The following is a 15,380-nucleotide window of genomic DNA, read 5'->3' on the forward strand; positions in this document are numbered from 1 at the left end:
TGAGTGAAAGAAGGCTTACACAAAAATGTACATGTTGAATGAATTCATTTATATGAAGCTCTAGAACGGGCAAAACTAATCAATGCTAAAATAATAAACTAAGAATTTGTAAAGCCTCTGTGTGGGAATAACATGTGCATTTGATTTAAAATATCTTCATTTGCAAATTTACCTGAAGTGATAGCTAACACTCAAAAAGGATGTTTCTTAGCAGATAAAATTTTGTTTCTCAGATAGGCGGTAAGAAGCAAATAATTTTTAATTGAAATTTTTTCCTTTAACATTTTTTATTGTGGTAGCATACACATAACAAAATTTACCATTATATTTATTCTAAAGTATATGATTTGGAGCCATTAAATTCACAATTTTGTGCAAACATCACCAACATCTAGTTCTGGAACTTTTTCATTACCCCAAAGGAAAATCTCCTACCTATTAAGCAGTCACTCCCCATTTTCCTCTCCTCCCAGCATTATTTTTAAATGTATCTTTTTTGTTTCACTCACTCATTGACTACGCGACTAATTTTTCAATGCCTCCTGGCACTGGGACAGAAGAGCAGATGGAATGGTGTCCAGGACAGACTCACTAGGTCTCTCCCTTTAGATAGTTCCTTCCCTACCTTGCCCCAACGGTATGGCAAGAAGCAGAAGGAACAGAAACACAGGTAAGAGGCTGACACTTGCAAAGAGTAGCAGTGCAACATGAAATTGCAACATTTGTTTTCTAGCAACACTTTTTTAATATAGTCTTCCTTTAGAAGGTGAATTTTAGATGTTCAGACTTTCATGAAAAGTTTTCAGTTGACTTGGAAAGAAAGGCTTTGAAGTGTTTTAACAAATTATTTAGTGAGATCAGCAAAGGACAGGGAATTAGTAACTTTTGGTTCTATTCTTGTATTCTGGTGACTTCCTGTGTGGGTTTAGGCAAATCATTTACTGTTTGCTGTGTTATTTATTGGGGTGTTCTTATTTCTCAGAATGAGTAAAACAGTTAAATCTATCTAAGCTGGAATGGACATATAAAATATACCTTGTGAATTTTATGCAACAAGGGTAATAACCTACTTTCTGAATGACTGAGAATCTCAAGCTTTCTCGGCATGACCTTTTTGCACGGCCTCATTGGTATCCATGCAAATCATGTTTGACAGAGCAACATTTGACAAACACTGATCAGAATCACAAACCAAACTAGATTCTACATGTATTTTTAATGAGGAAGAGAATGGTGACATTATCAGGGACATTCATATGGATGTATAGAATCAACACCTTTATATATACACACAATCACAGATACATATTTTCCTCAGATTTTCCAGTTTAGTCCAAATTTCGATGTCAAGTTCCCTTGACAAACTTTAAACATCAAAAATATTTCTTCCTCTGGGCTATTCATTCTCATGTAATCTATTCATACTCTTATACAGTCATGTTCTCTAGTTTGCCTCAGTCTCTTTTCACAGCAATTTGGCAATAAACAAGAAAATTAAAATTTTAAATAAAAATTAACTTATACCTTGATTCTAAATGCTTTTGATGTTTACCCTAAAGATATAATTTCACACACTTGTGGGGAAATAGTCTAAAATATTCCATTATAGCATATTTTAATATAAAGACAAAAAATAGAAATAATACCATAGTAATCTGTACCTATCCATACAATCTACAACACATCCATACAACTGAGAAACAAATAAGGTAGACCTTATACATGCTGATGTAGAATGATCATACTATGTTGTTATACAGTCCATTTATTAAATCATCAAATAACTAATGGAGTGTCTATTATATTCCAGGTACATTTCTAAATACTGAGATACAATAGTGAAAAAAACAAAGCTCCTGTCCTCTAAGAGGTATACACAGACCATAAACAAATATGCCAGGTAGTTTAAGTGCTTTGGAGAATCATAAAGAGCTTAAGGAAAGTCAAGAAGAAAGGTGGCAACGCACAAGCCAGGGTAAACTAGGTAAACTCTGGTAACAAACCCCAAAATCTTTTTTGTATAAAACAGAATTGGCCGGGTGCGGTGGCTCACACCTGTAATCCCAGCACTTTGGGAGGCCGAGGTGGGCGGATCATGAGGTCAGGCGTTCGAGACCAGCCTGGCCAATATGGTGAAACCCCATCTCTACTAAAAATGTAAAAATTAGCCACGCGTGGTGACACTTGCCTGTCGTCCCAGCTACTCGGGAGGCTGAGGCAGAAGAATTGTTTGAACCCAGGAGGCGGAGGTAGCAGTGAGCCGAGATCGTGCCACTGCACTCCAGCCAGAGCAACAAAGCAAGACTCCATCTAAAAAAAAAAAAAGAAAAACAGAATGAATACCACTCATTCACACCCTCGTCCAGTGATTTTTATGTGGACAGCTGTAGCTCTATGCAGTGATCACTCAGGGATCCATGTGGTGGTGTCTGCAGCAAGTGTCAAGGCAAGGAAAGAGGGGTCATGGAGAATCGCCCACTGACTTTTAAATGCTTTCACCTGTCACTCCTGTTTACATTGTATTGACCAAAGGAAGTCACATGGCCTCACTCGACTCTCTCGGAGTGAAAATGTAATTACCCTGTCCCCTACACCCTGTGCCAGAACAGAGAGGGAGATACCAATATGAGTGAAAGGGGCTTACGTCTACACAGGCTTATGTTGCCATTAATCAAATCCCTGCTGGAAAGGTGACATCTGCACTCTGATGAGAAGGCAATGAGAGAATTCGCTCTGTGGACATTAGAAGGGAGAGCACTCTGAGCAGATAAAACAGCAGGGCACAGATTTGAAGGAATTATGCCTGGTCTATTTCAGGAGAGTAGGGAGGCTGGGCTGATTGAGAGCATTTGTGGGATAATGATAAAGATATGATAATGCCACAGAAGTTGTAGAAAGTGAAGCACAGAGAGCTCCTGGGCTGCTTACTCTCAGGATTTGGCTTTAACACTGAATGAGAGGCTAAAAGCAAGAAAACGAAGGATCTGTCTTATGTTTTTAGAAGATCATTTTGCCTGCTGTGAGGAGAATAAACTGGGGTCGGGGGCAAAAGTGGAAGCAAGGAAACAAATTAGAAGACAATTGCAATAATTCACAAGCAATGATGGTTTGGGATGGGATGATGGCAGAAGAAGACTAGAAGTGGTCAGAGTCTGTATACATGTTAAGGTACCATACACAATGGAGAAAAAGTAAAAGAACAAGGTAGTAAATAATATATACAATATAACACCATTTGTGTAACACAGGAGAAAATAGAAAAAATTATTGACAATAGTTACACCCGGAAAATGACTGGTACTGGGAACCAGAGGAGGTGGTAGGAGACATTTACTTTTATTATACTGTTTCAAAAAATACTATTTACTGCATCAACATATATATGCTTTTAATAACTAACAATAAACAAATTAGAAAATCCATAAATGAGAACTTCAGCTGGAGTGTTTCAGGATTAGACAACTAGTAATCCAGCTCTTGAATGTACACACTGTCAAAAACAAAGAATTTCAAAATTATTATGAACTACAGGTTAAATATTGAATACTGAATATTTGAATATAATATTTTAATATTCAAATTATATTCATATGATCTGGATGCAAGAGAAGAGTGCATTCAAGTTATAAAGAACTATAACATAAATTATCTAATTGTATCTTTCCAACAACCCACAAACACCTATATGAAATGTATTCATTAGAACATTGGATCATTCTTTCATGCTTCATGGTGCTTCACATTTTATGTATTTTACTGTATGCCCGGAATTACATTAAAGACTTAAGGAAAAACAAGATGAAAGAAGAAAACAAATGTAGCAAACTAAATGTAAGTATACCTAATTCATGTTACTGTTGTTTTTAAAAAATTAAAAATTGTGGGATGTCGAATCATGTGAACAGGAGTAAAATTGTTTACAAACTCAGAAGCAACTGGTATATGATATTCAGCACTTAAAATTCTCATTAGATAATCGTATCTAGGTTGGGTCTACAAAGTACAGACAGATATGAAAGTCTTAAAAAAAACCTGCTCACAGGAGAACCACAATGACAATTAAAAGATTAGGAAGTAATGTTTATGAGTAAAGTTTACAAAAAGGGGAATATTGAGCCTGCAAAAGACGATGTGAATGCTGATTGAATACTCACCCTTAGAGTAACTAAGAAGTTTAAAGGTCCTGGATGATTATTCTCTGCCTCAACCAAGAAGAGAAAATAAGGAAATGGTTTGAAGCTATCACACCAAGCTAAACGTGAGTAACGAGTGAGGATGTTAGACACTGGAGTGAAGTCACGGCATTTCTTCCTCAAGGGCCTTGCTCTTTAAAATGGAGATCAATTTTCCTACGCCTAAATGACTCCCTAAATCCCCTTCATCCTTCTTATTCTCTCTCTGAAGAAAGGGATTCCTTGACCTGGAATCCATCCCTATGCCAAATAGCCTTCAAGGTCAGGAAGCTCTCTAGTATAATTCACCTAAATAGATCCGGCTTCAACTTGAATCCATTGCCTCTTGCTCTCTTTTTGGTACAAAGAAAGAAATATTTGTCATGGAGCTCCATTTCAGAGCATTTTCAATAATTCAAAACAGTAATTTTGTGTTCTGGCCTTTCTTCATGCTAAATGATTTCTATTGCTTCAATATTTCACAAATTTTGTTCACGTTTTAATCTAGTTCATTACAATATCAATCACAGCGCCTCAATTTATAGTATGAATTGCAGTGACAGTCTTCTAGAATCTGTTCTTCATATCTCTTTTATGCAATGGAACAAGCTTTGATTAAGAATCTGCATCCCTAGGTCTCTGATATCAAAAGATGCACAAGGGCATTATATTTTTAAGGCTTGAAAGCTGAATGATCTGTTCATCTGAATATTCAACTTCATTCATCCACAACAGAGGGGTCAGATCTTGTACTGGAATGTCTCTTCTACTTCCTAAAATTTAAATGTTTGTGGTTCCTGGGTATACTAGTCAAAAATATTTTTGCTACAAATGCCAAAAATCCAACGGAAATTAGCATAGAACAAAAGGAGGATTTATGTAACCAAGTCACAGAGGCAGGGGTTGCAGCTGAGCTTCAATTATAATACAAAATCAAACATGACCAGGATTTTTTTCCTCTTAGTCTCTTGACTCTGCTTCTCTTTGCACTCCACCTTCAATTTTTCTTCCTACTGACCAAGTCTTGAAAATTTTAACTTGTAAAGATCAGTTACATTTGCCCCCTCATCTCTACTTTTAATTCAACAATCACCAATCTGTTCTTTATCATGTCTAACCCAGACTAACAAGTTTCTCCTAATAGGTTTCCCCTGTCCTCAGTTTCTTTCCTCTTAATCCATTTACAATATAAATTACATCATGCCACTTGTCTGGTTACAAACCTCCGAAAGTTCTTATTCTTTGTCAGGTGTATAAAAATCTAAAATTCTACAATATTCAAGATCTGTAATGATTGACACCCTTTGGATTTCACTAACTCCAACTTTTCCTAATAATTTATTCTGAACTACTCTCATTTTTCTACATATGCCATGAATTAGAATATCAGTCTAGGATGCTTCTCTCTGCTTTGTCTACTAGGCGATATTTTTAAATCATCCTTCAAGATGCAACTTAAATGGGATACCTTGTTTTAATGCCTCTAGTCAAAGTTAATCACTACTGTGGCAGGGGAGATGGTACAGTGCAATAATAAGCACCAGTATATAGTTTATTTTCCAATTATTTATTTGCCAGTTTTTCTTCTTTGCTGGAGTATGTATTCTTTGTGAAGGAAAAGTTTATATCTGTTTCAATTCTCAACTTGCACCCATCACTTATAAGCTGTATCCTCAGCATCTTCACTTCATAAATGTGATGATGATAATAGTATCTACTTCACAGGGTAGTTCTGAGGACTAAATAATTAACTAATACAAAGTGCTTAAAATATAAAATACCTGGCATGGAAAACATCCAATTAATATGAGTTGTTGTTTTTGTTGTTGTTTGTTATTTTAGTTTTACCATTGTTGCCTGGTTCACAGTTATACTCAATAAATGTTGGATGAATGAAAGAATGATTAGATCTGTGTAAGACAGAACAAAGGAATAAATATATCTGGTGACCTCTAAATCTCTAGTAATACTACTTCCTAAGCTACAAAAATTTCCTGAAGCCTTTAATGAATGTTAGCAGCTGGTCACACCCAAAATGCATTATTAATAGAGAGATAACACATGAGGTGTGAAAACAGAGTGGGTCATGCTACTTGGATCTACGTGGGCATAACAAGGAGCTCTTCAAGCACAGCTGCACCAGCTGCCAGGAGAGCCTGACGGCTCCTAGCACAACCCTCTACAGGGCAGATTCCCCAGTATCCCTTTGGAGAATCTATTCTCCACTAAGTTCAAGACATACTGGAAAGGAAAACTGCATTCCAACTGGATAGGCTAGGCAATCACATCCCCTTCTTGCATTCTTTTCTCTCCTAACATTCTCCATTCTATATTTCATCAGTACTGAGGGAAAAAATAACTTGCCCTTTTTTTTTTTTTTGAGACAGGGTCTCATTCTGTCATCCAACCTGAAGTGCAATGGTGCAATCATAGCTCACTGCAGCCTTGAACTCCTGGGCTCAAGCAGTCATCCCACCTCAGCTTCCCAAGCAGTTGGGACTACAGGTGTGCACCATCACACTCAGCTAATAGTTTGTAATTTTTGTAGATGTGGGGTCTTGCTATATTGCCCAGGCTGGCCTCAAACTCCTAGCCTCAAACGATCACTCTGCCTCGGTCTCCCAAAGAGCCAGGATTACAGGTGTGAGCCACCACACCCGGCCTAATTTATCCTTTTTAATGAAGTATATACACTAGTCTTTCTGCACTAAATGCTTCATTCAAGTGGGCTATGCAACTGAGTCTTCATAATAATCATAGGAGATAGCTTATCAGTATCAAATTATCAACTAAAAAACTAATAAGCCAAATCTGTGTCCTTTACACTTTATTGTTTTATTTTTCAAAAATGAACTTGTAAGAAAACAATGGAAGGCCTGGTGTGGTGGCTCACAGCTGTAATTCCATGTAATTCCAGCACTTTGGGAGGCCAAGGCAGGTAGATCACGAGGTCAGGAATTCACGATCAGCCTGGCCTACATGGCGAAACCCCATCTCTACTAAAAATACAAAAATTAGCTGGGCATGGTGGCACGCCCCTGTAATCCCAGCTACTCAGGAGGCTGAGGCACAAGAATCACTTGGACTCCAGAGGCAGAAGTTGTAGTGAGCTGAGACCACACCACTGTACTCCAGCCTTGGCAACAGAGAGAGACTCCATCTCAAAAACAAAAAAAAAAAAGAAAAAAAAAAAGGAAACAAAGGAAGATTGGAAATACAGATAGCATTCATCTTATATGTCTTATATGTTTATCTTCTTTTGGAATCAGAGAGATGGACTAAGAAAATGTAAAATGACTTTGGAAAGAAATAAATGTGAGAAAGAGATGGTAGGGTGACAAAGAAATTGTCAAGAAAGAGCAATAAAATGTAGACTTCAGAATGAAGGCAATGTGACTTACCTTTTATCATTCTTACCTAATTTCCATGCCTTTCAACTGATCCTCTAGTACTATGTAAAGCCATAGATTTGGGAATCACGTAATGTATTTTCATCTCTGCCAATGGTTGTATGAGTTTGGGCAAATTAATTATCCTCTCTGAACCTGTCTTCCTAATCTTTAAAAGGAATAAAATTGTGTGCTTCTTAAGTAGCTGAAAGGATGAAATGAGATAATTTACAGAATCCATAGAGTCCAAGTTCCAGCAGAGAGTTTGTGGTATGCATGTGTGTGAAGAGAGAAAGACACAGAGAAGCAGAGAGAAAAAAAATGTGTGTGTGTATGTATTTCCTCCTTTTTTCTCATAAATTTTCAAGACCTATCCTTTTCATCACTAACAAGAGAGGAAATAGCGATATACATATGTTGTAAATCTTGTGGCTTGTGTGCTGGAAAATATCTTTAAGATAATTTAATCCTGTGTCCTCCTTTTACAGAGTCAAAGTCCTTAGAAAGTTAATCTTACCAGTCTAAATATATGTTTTATCTTCTCCCATGAACAGTAACAACAACAAAATCAGGAAACTTTTCTTTCTTCTGAAAAATGATTAAGAATAAACGAATTCAACTGTAGATATCACAGTTATTTAACATACATACACCCCTACAGACCTTATATAAGAACAAACTATAATAAGCTAAATGGCAAATGAGAACAGAGACAAATCCCATCATTTCTTTCACTAATAAGGAGAACTATCACACCTTTAACAATATCATAGTGGCAGGTGTATTTCTCAGAGTTGAGTGCCTGGGGCACAAAATGAAGCGAGGAGATAAGGCTCTGTCCTATTTGTCTCTCATTCGTCTTGCCCTTAATGCATTATTGGTGGTGGTCTCCTACCCATGGTGTCAATATTTGTCTCATGTTACTATGTGGCTTCTCAAATAGGAACTTGAAATGGATATTTCTGTCTTGATACCTTTTTATCCTATGAGGCTACAGCTTCTTTACTTTATTTTATGGAGTTGAATTGCCTTAGACATTGAGGGAAAATAATAACCATGATATAATAGATGACTAAGTAGAATGCTTGACATTGTCATAGAAATATGACTTACATCATAGAAATTTCTCCCTGATCTTAAAATTATCAATCATTTCTACCACCCAGACCTCTAATAACACTTTCAAGAAAAGTGGAAAATGTTGATGCTTTCCTCTAAAAATTATTTTAAAGTTTTAACAAATTATTTACTTTGGTTCCAACCAAATTGGGGGGAAAATTTAAAGTTTGTTGTAAGTGGAATTTTCCATTTTTTTTACCTCTTCTCTTTCACTATCATGGTAGACAGAACACTAATTTGGAAATGAGGTGATCTAAGTTTGAGTCACAGCTGTGCCCATAGACAACTTTGTGCCTTATGAAAAGCATTTAACTTTTTTGTCTGTAAAATGAAGAGCAATCCAATCAGATGGTATCTAAAGTAATCTCACTATGGGCATTCCTCTCTCAAGTTGGATTATAATCCTGAAGGCCAAATTCTAATTTGATCTTGAGAAGTTCTTCAAAACCTAGATCCTCCCTCTCCACTAAAAAACAAAAACAAACAACAAAAAAAAAGGGGTAACTCACATTGGTTGTTATCATAATTATTCCCTGCATTCTTATAAAACAGCTATTGTCTATATAATAAAAGCACAGAGGTAGACTGAGGTAAAGAAAGAGGAGACTTGGACTACCCTGAGAAAAACGCAATAGAGGAGTTGATACTTCCTCCTCTGCTTCTGTTGCTCAGAAGCAAGCATGGCACAGACTTAAGGACTACCCCTATCATGACTGTGTTCTGAGAGAACATGCTAGACGTATGCCCCAGGAGGCCTAATGGGACACCAAGTGATAGCACAGCCTAGTAAGGTTATGTGTCATATTCAGTGCAGTTTTATTGCCAAATGGAGAAATAAAAACCTGGGCCCAGGCCACAGGATAGTACAGCAGCAGCTTGAGCTATTGTTGCTTCTCTGATTGCTTGCCCAAGCCCACCCTTGACCTCCTCAGGGTGCTGCCCAGTCTGAGACAGAGGTAGACACAGCCCCTGAGAGAGGAGAGCAGAGCTGGGACTCAGGAGAAAGCATGAGGGCATGGGGCCATCCACACTGGCCTTAAGCCATGCCTGCTCTGTTTCTTAGCTTTCTTTCTGTGTTGTGTTTTGTTTTTTTATTACCACCACAAAAAGCCTTAAGATTTACTGACTTTGCTTCTGATCAATTTGTTTTTTCTTTAGAAAATTTACTCTCTTCTCTAAACCTTCATTTTATAACACTCTCCTCAGATTCCCTTAATCCTTCAATAACTTCTCACTCTCAACCACAATAACAAAACTGCATTTCATTTTCCATGCTCCCCTTATAAATGACCAGATTCAAACTTAGACCAGAATAGTAAGTCTCTGCTCCTTACCATCCATCAGGCTTTGCAATGTCATCCCCAACTCGGAACAGAATGAGGCAACCTGGCCTTAAAGATGTGGGTTTTCAGAGACGGCGGTGTTAAATTCCAACTCTGCTCTGACATTCAAGATATCACGAAGTTCTCCCAACCTTTGTGAGTCATAGTTTACTTACCTCTTAAAGTGGAACAATAAAGCTCCACTTTGGAGGATTTTAATAAATGTTTAATTTGATAATTTAAATAGACAACACACTGTCTGATACATAGTAAAGGTTTAAAAATGATATTTAATTTTAATGCTTTCACTACTGTTATTAATACAATATGTGAAATTAAAAAGCCAAAAAATGCATCAAATGATGCACAAAATAATATATGTGTTTGTTTGTTAACTTCAAGGCATTTAAAATCAAGTAATAATACGATTTTTAAGAAATTAAAATTTATTTCTTATTTACATTGCTGGAAGAAGTTAATTTGAGAAAGAATAAACTGTTTTCACAAATTCTAAACAATATCTCACACCAGGAATAATGTCTGACAATAGTAAGTGCTCAATAAATATTAGAATAAATGAACAAATGTCTCTCTTTATAAACTTTCTCTGAAATCAGGAGACACTAGAAGATTCCCACATTTACTCTCTTTTCTTGTGAGTCATTTACCTGGACTACATCCCACAAGCCTAACAAGACTTTCTGATCAGAAGCTCTATTCTTTACACTCTATTTACTCTCACACGTTCCCTGACTGCAGAAAGTGCAGCTTTCAAGTAGGGAAACTGATTATCTTCTCTGTCTGTTCACTTTGGTCTCTGCCAGGAGATTAGGGTGATTAGGTGTCCTTGACGTACAGTATACTGGTTATGAAAGAGGTAATAGTGCCTCTCTCCTTTGGACAAAATAGCCCATATTAGCACTCTCACGTCCAATCATGAGTGTTCATTTTAAAAGGAGCATTAAATAAAAAAGAATAAAATACTAAGTGCCATTCGATATTCTAGACTGGATTCTGGACTAGAAAAAGGGGCATTCATGGAAAATCTGGTGAAATCTTAATGCGGCCTGTAATTTAGTCAATAATACTGTGTCAATGTTAATTTCTTAGGTTTGACAAATGGACAATGGTTATATGAGATGTTAACATTAGCTGGAGCTGGATGAAGGCCATACAGTAAATATGGTATCTTTGCAACTTTTAAATAAGTCTAAAATTATACCAACATTTTAAAAGTTTATTTAAAATTATCAAGGAGAAAACCCAAGATGCTGGCCACTTGGTTGTGATATGGTGACAGCAGTTACATTACATTAAGGAGCTACACAGGTTGGTGACACGTAAAAAAGTGCATAGAATTGTGGGTGATTATCATAATTACAGCAAACACATATAGGGCTTGTATATATAGTGATCAAAGTGATTTATCTATGTAAAATATCTTAATTTTCACAATAGTAGGTAAAAACTGTTAGTATACCCGTTTTGCAGATAAGGAAACTGAGGCTCAAATGACTGAATTATTTCCCAAGGTTACCAAATTAGAAAGATGTAAAGCCAGCATTATGAACTTAGGCAGTTTAGCTTCCAATCTTGTGCTGTTAACACTAACCATCCTGCAAGTGAAGTAAGAGATAATAAAACAATGAAAAGAGGCTAAAGATGTGTTTATGAAAGATGAATAAGAAATAATAGTAGCACATTAAAAAAGAAGCAGCAGCAATGTTAGAGATGACCTGGGTTTTCATTCCAGCTGTACTATTAGGTTCATGCAAACATAATTGCAGTTTTTGGATTGTTGAAATTTGCTGTTTGATATTGGAATACGTTCTTAAATAATTGTGGTTATGGTATACACCATTTTAATGTGCATTTCTTGGTTTTTTTTTTTTTTTGCTAATGACTTATGACTTGCTGTTTATTTTACATTTATTTTAGACTATGGAAATGATGTTAGACAAAAAGCAAATTTGAGTGATTTTCCTTTTCGAGTTCAAAATGGGTCATAAAACAGCAGGGACAACTCACAACATCAATAATGCATTCTGCCCAGAAGCTGCTAATGAATGCACAGTGCAGTGGTGGTTCAAGAAGTTTTGCAAAGGAGAAGAGAGCCTTGAAGATGAGGAGCACAGTGGACGGTGATCAGAAGTTGACAATGACCAATTGAGAGCCATCATCGAAGCTGATCCTCTTAAAACTACCACAAGAAATTGCCGAAGAAGAAGTCAGGCGTGGTGGTTCACGCCTGTAATCCCAGCACTTTGGGAGGCCAAGGTGGGCGGATAACAAGGTCAGGAGATTGAGACCATCCTGGCTAACATGGTGAAACCCCGTCTCTACTAAAAATACAAAAAATTAGCTAGGCGTGGTGGTGGGTACCTGCAGTCCCAGCTACTTGGGAGGCTGGGGCAGGAGAATGGCGTGAACCCAGGAGGCGGAGGTTGCAGTGAGCCGAGATCGTGCCACTGCAATCCAGCCTGGGCGACAGAGCGAGACTCCGTCTCAAAAAACAAACAAACAAACAACAAACACACACACAAAAAAGAAATTGCTGAAGAACTCAATGCCGACCATTCTATGGTTGCTTGGCATTTGAAGCAAACTGGAAAGGTGAAAAAGCTTGATAAGTGGGTGCCTCATGAGCTGGGCGAAAAGTTTAGAAAGTCATCGTTTTGAAATGTCATCTTCTCTTATTTTACACATAACAACAAACCATTTCTCGATCGGACTGTGATGTGTGATGAAAGGGAATTTTATATGACAACCAGTGATGACCAGCTCAGTGGCTAGACCGAGAAGTTCCAAAGCACTTCCCAAAGCCAAACTTGCACCAAAAAAAGGTCATGGTCACTGTTTGGTGGTCTGTTGCCGGTCTGATCCACTACGGCTTTCTGAATCCCAATGCAACTATTACATCTGAGAAGTATGCTCAGCAAATCAATGAGATGCACCAAAAACTGCAACACCTGCAGCCAGCAATGGTCAACAGAAAGGGCCCAATTCTTCTTCACGACAACGCCCAACCACACATCGCACAACCAACACTTCAAAAATTGAACAAATTGGGCTGTGAAGTTTTGCATTGTCCACCATATTGACCTGACCTCTCACCAATCGACTACCACTTCAAACACCTGGACAACGTTTTGCAGGGAAAACACTTCCACAACCAGCAGGATACAGAAAATGCTGTCCAGAGCTGTTGAATCCTGAAGCACCGATTTTTCTGCTACACGAATAAACAAACTTATTTCTTGTTAGCAATAATGTGTTTATTGTAATGGTTCCTATTTTGATTAATAAAGATGTGTTTGAGCCTAGTTATAATAATTCAAAATTCACGGTCTAGAACCACAATTACTTTTGCACAAACCTAATAGTGTGGCAACTAGCTGTGAAAACTTCAGCAATCCAATAAATTTTTTGAGCCACAGTTTTCTTATCTTTAAAAAGATGACCATGGTGATTACCTCCAGGTGTGTTTCAAAGCAATAATTCTACAACTCTAAGGTATAGTACAAGTGGCAAATAATTAGAATGCTCTCTCCTCCCATTTCCCCCCGAAAAACATCCTAGGAAAATACAAACAGCCAGCCATTTCTGCCAGAATGGGTTGCTGTGGGAGCAACATTAACATAGGTATTTTATTAACATAGTTTAAAAGCTAAGTAATTTAATTTTTAAAAATATGTCTAACAAGTCATCTAGTATTTTATAGAATATTAAAAATAAAGCAATTGTAGCTAAATAGTTAATGCAACTTAATTCCAAGATAATTTATTAACTAAGTGAAAAATTTTGAACATCTAAATGTGCTAGACACAAAATAAAAGCCTGGGAAACAAAAGTGAATCATATATGATTTCTGCCATCAATATTGCGAAAGTGCTTACAGTTGGGGTGATAATAACAATAAAATGTGACAAGTGAGACTGAAAAGGTACTGAAGGAGAAGGACCATCTAAGACAAAAGAGAAATGGAGAATGAAAACATTTCTTCAGGTGGAGAAGAGGAAAAGAAGATTCTAGAAAAAGAGAATTGTGCATGCAAAGAAAAGACTGGGAAATAGTGAGGGATCCTGAGAAGTTGGTGCATCAGTTGAATGAAAGGAAATTGAGATGATGGGGTGGCGGTGGCATGGCGAGGCCATCAATATAAATTTAGCACCATTGGTAAATACCAAGAAAGGCAATCAGATGAGGGCTGTAAGCAGCAGGAAGTTATTTTGATTAGATTTGATTTTGAAGAATGGTATTAACTATACTATTGTACACTGACCTAATCAGGTCACATCTGGAACATTAGGTTCAATTATAAGTGCTCCATTTTGAGATGAGCACTAACAAACAGAAACACATGCCAAGAGGCCACCGGGATGGCAAATGAGCTGAAAACTCTCTTTAATAATGAAAAAGAGCATTTTAAGCTAATTTCTGCTAGTGTAGCCGAAAGGTACCTCTTGCACTTGACTGCAATACCTATCTCCCACACAATCTTGCCCAAATCTAATATTTACTCCATTCCTAAGAATGTGGGCTTTAGTTTGTAAATGGGAATGCAGAAGCTTGGGACAGTGCAGGTTTGTGAGAGAAGGAAGAGGTAACTGGAGAAGGGAGGAGGATAGAATAGCATCTTTACCTCACCAGTCCCATGTATTAGTATACATCCATTATGGAAAAAGAGGAAGAAGCTCATAGAACTATTGAGGGGAATTTCTGAGATGACAGAGAGCAGCTTTTGGCATCTGAAGATAATTTAAGGCAGAAACCTGAGAAAGATGACCCTTACCTTTTCTTGGTATTGCCAGTAGCACTGCTTGGTTTGTTTGTTTGTTTGTTTATTTGTTTGTTGTAAGGTCTAAAAATCCCAGTAGCATCTGGTATATAGTTTTGAAATGACTTTGGGCTTTTCATGGCGAGCAGTGATAACAGATATAAACAAGTGGACAAGTAGGAATACCAGTAGAGCTGAGGCCCATGGTTATACTGCTTAAAAACTTAAAAATTCTTTTGCAGACCTCCAGATAGAACTGAAGGCAATTTGAGGATGAGGACCAAAGTCGTTTGGCTTCACAGGTGGAAACAAATCCATAGACAATGAATTACTCATTGAATATGGTTCACCCTAAAAGAGGGTAGAACAAAAGAAGATGATGAAATCCTGTTATGAAGAACAAAATACTATAGGAGTGGGCCAGGGACAATTGAAAAAAATAATACAGAGGCAGGTTTCATTTGAACATAAAATAAAAACAAACCACCTGTGAACCTGTTTCACATTTAAACTGGAACAAGCTACCTTAGAAGGAAATATCATCACTGGAGGTATTCAAGGAAGAGCTAGATGACTGTCGGTCCAGGAAAAGAGAGAAGAT

At 37.2% G+C, this 15,380-nt stretch overlaps 1 pseudogene; it reads left to right on the top strand.

The window, feature by feature from the left end:
• Positions 1–11,848: 11,848 nt before the first annotated feature.
• On the top strand, positions 11,849–13,305 carry LOC129060809 (histone-lysine N-methyltransferase SETMAR-like; annotated as a pseudogene).
• Positions 13,306–15,380: the final 2,075 nt, after the last annotated feature.

The sequence above is a fragment of the Pongo abelii genome, chromosome 7 (genome assembly GCF_028885655.2).
Source record: "Pongo abelii isolate AG06213 chromosome 7, NHGRI_mPonAbe1-v2.0_pri, whole genome shotgun sequence".
In the NCBI taxonomy this organism is placed as follows: Eukaryota; Metazoa; Chordata; class Mammalia; order Primates; family Hominidae; genus Pongo; species Pongo abelii.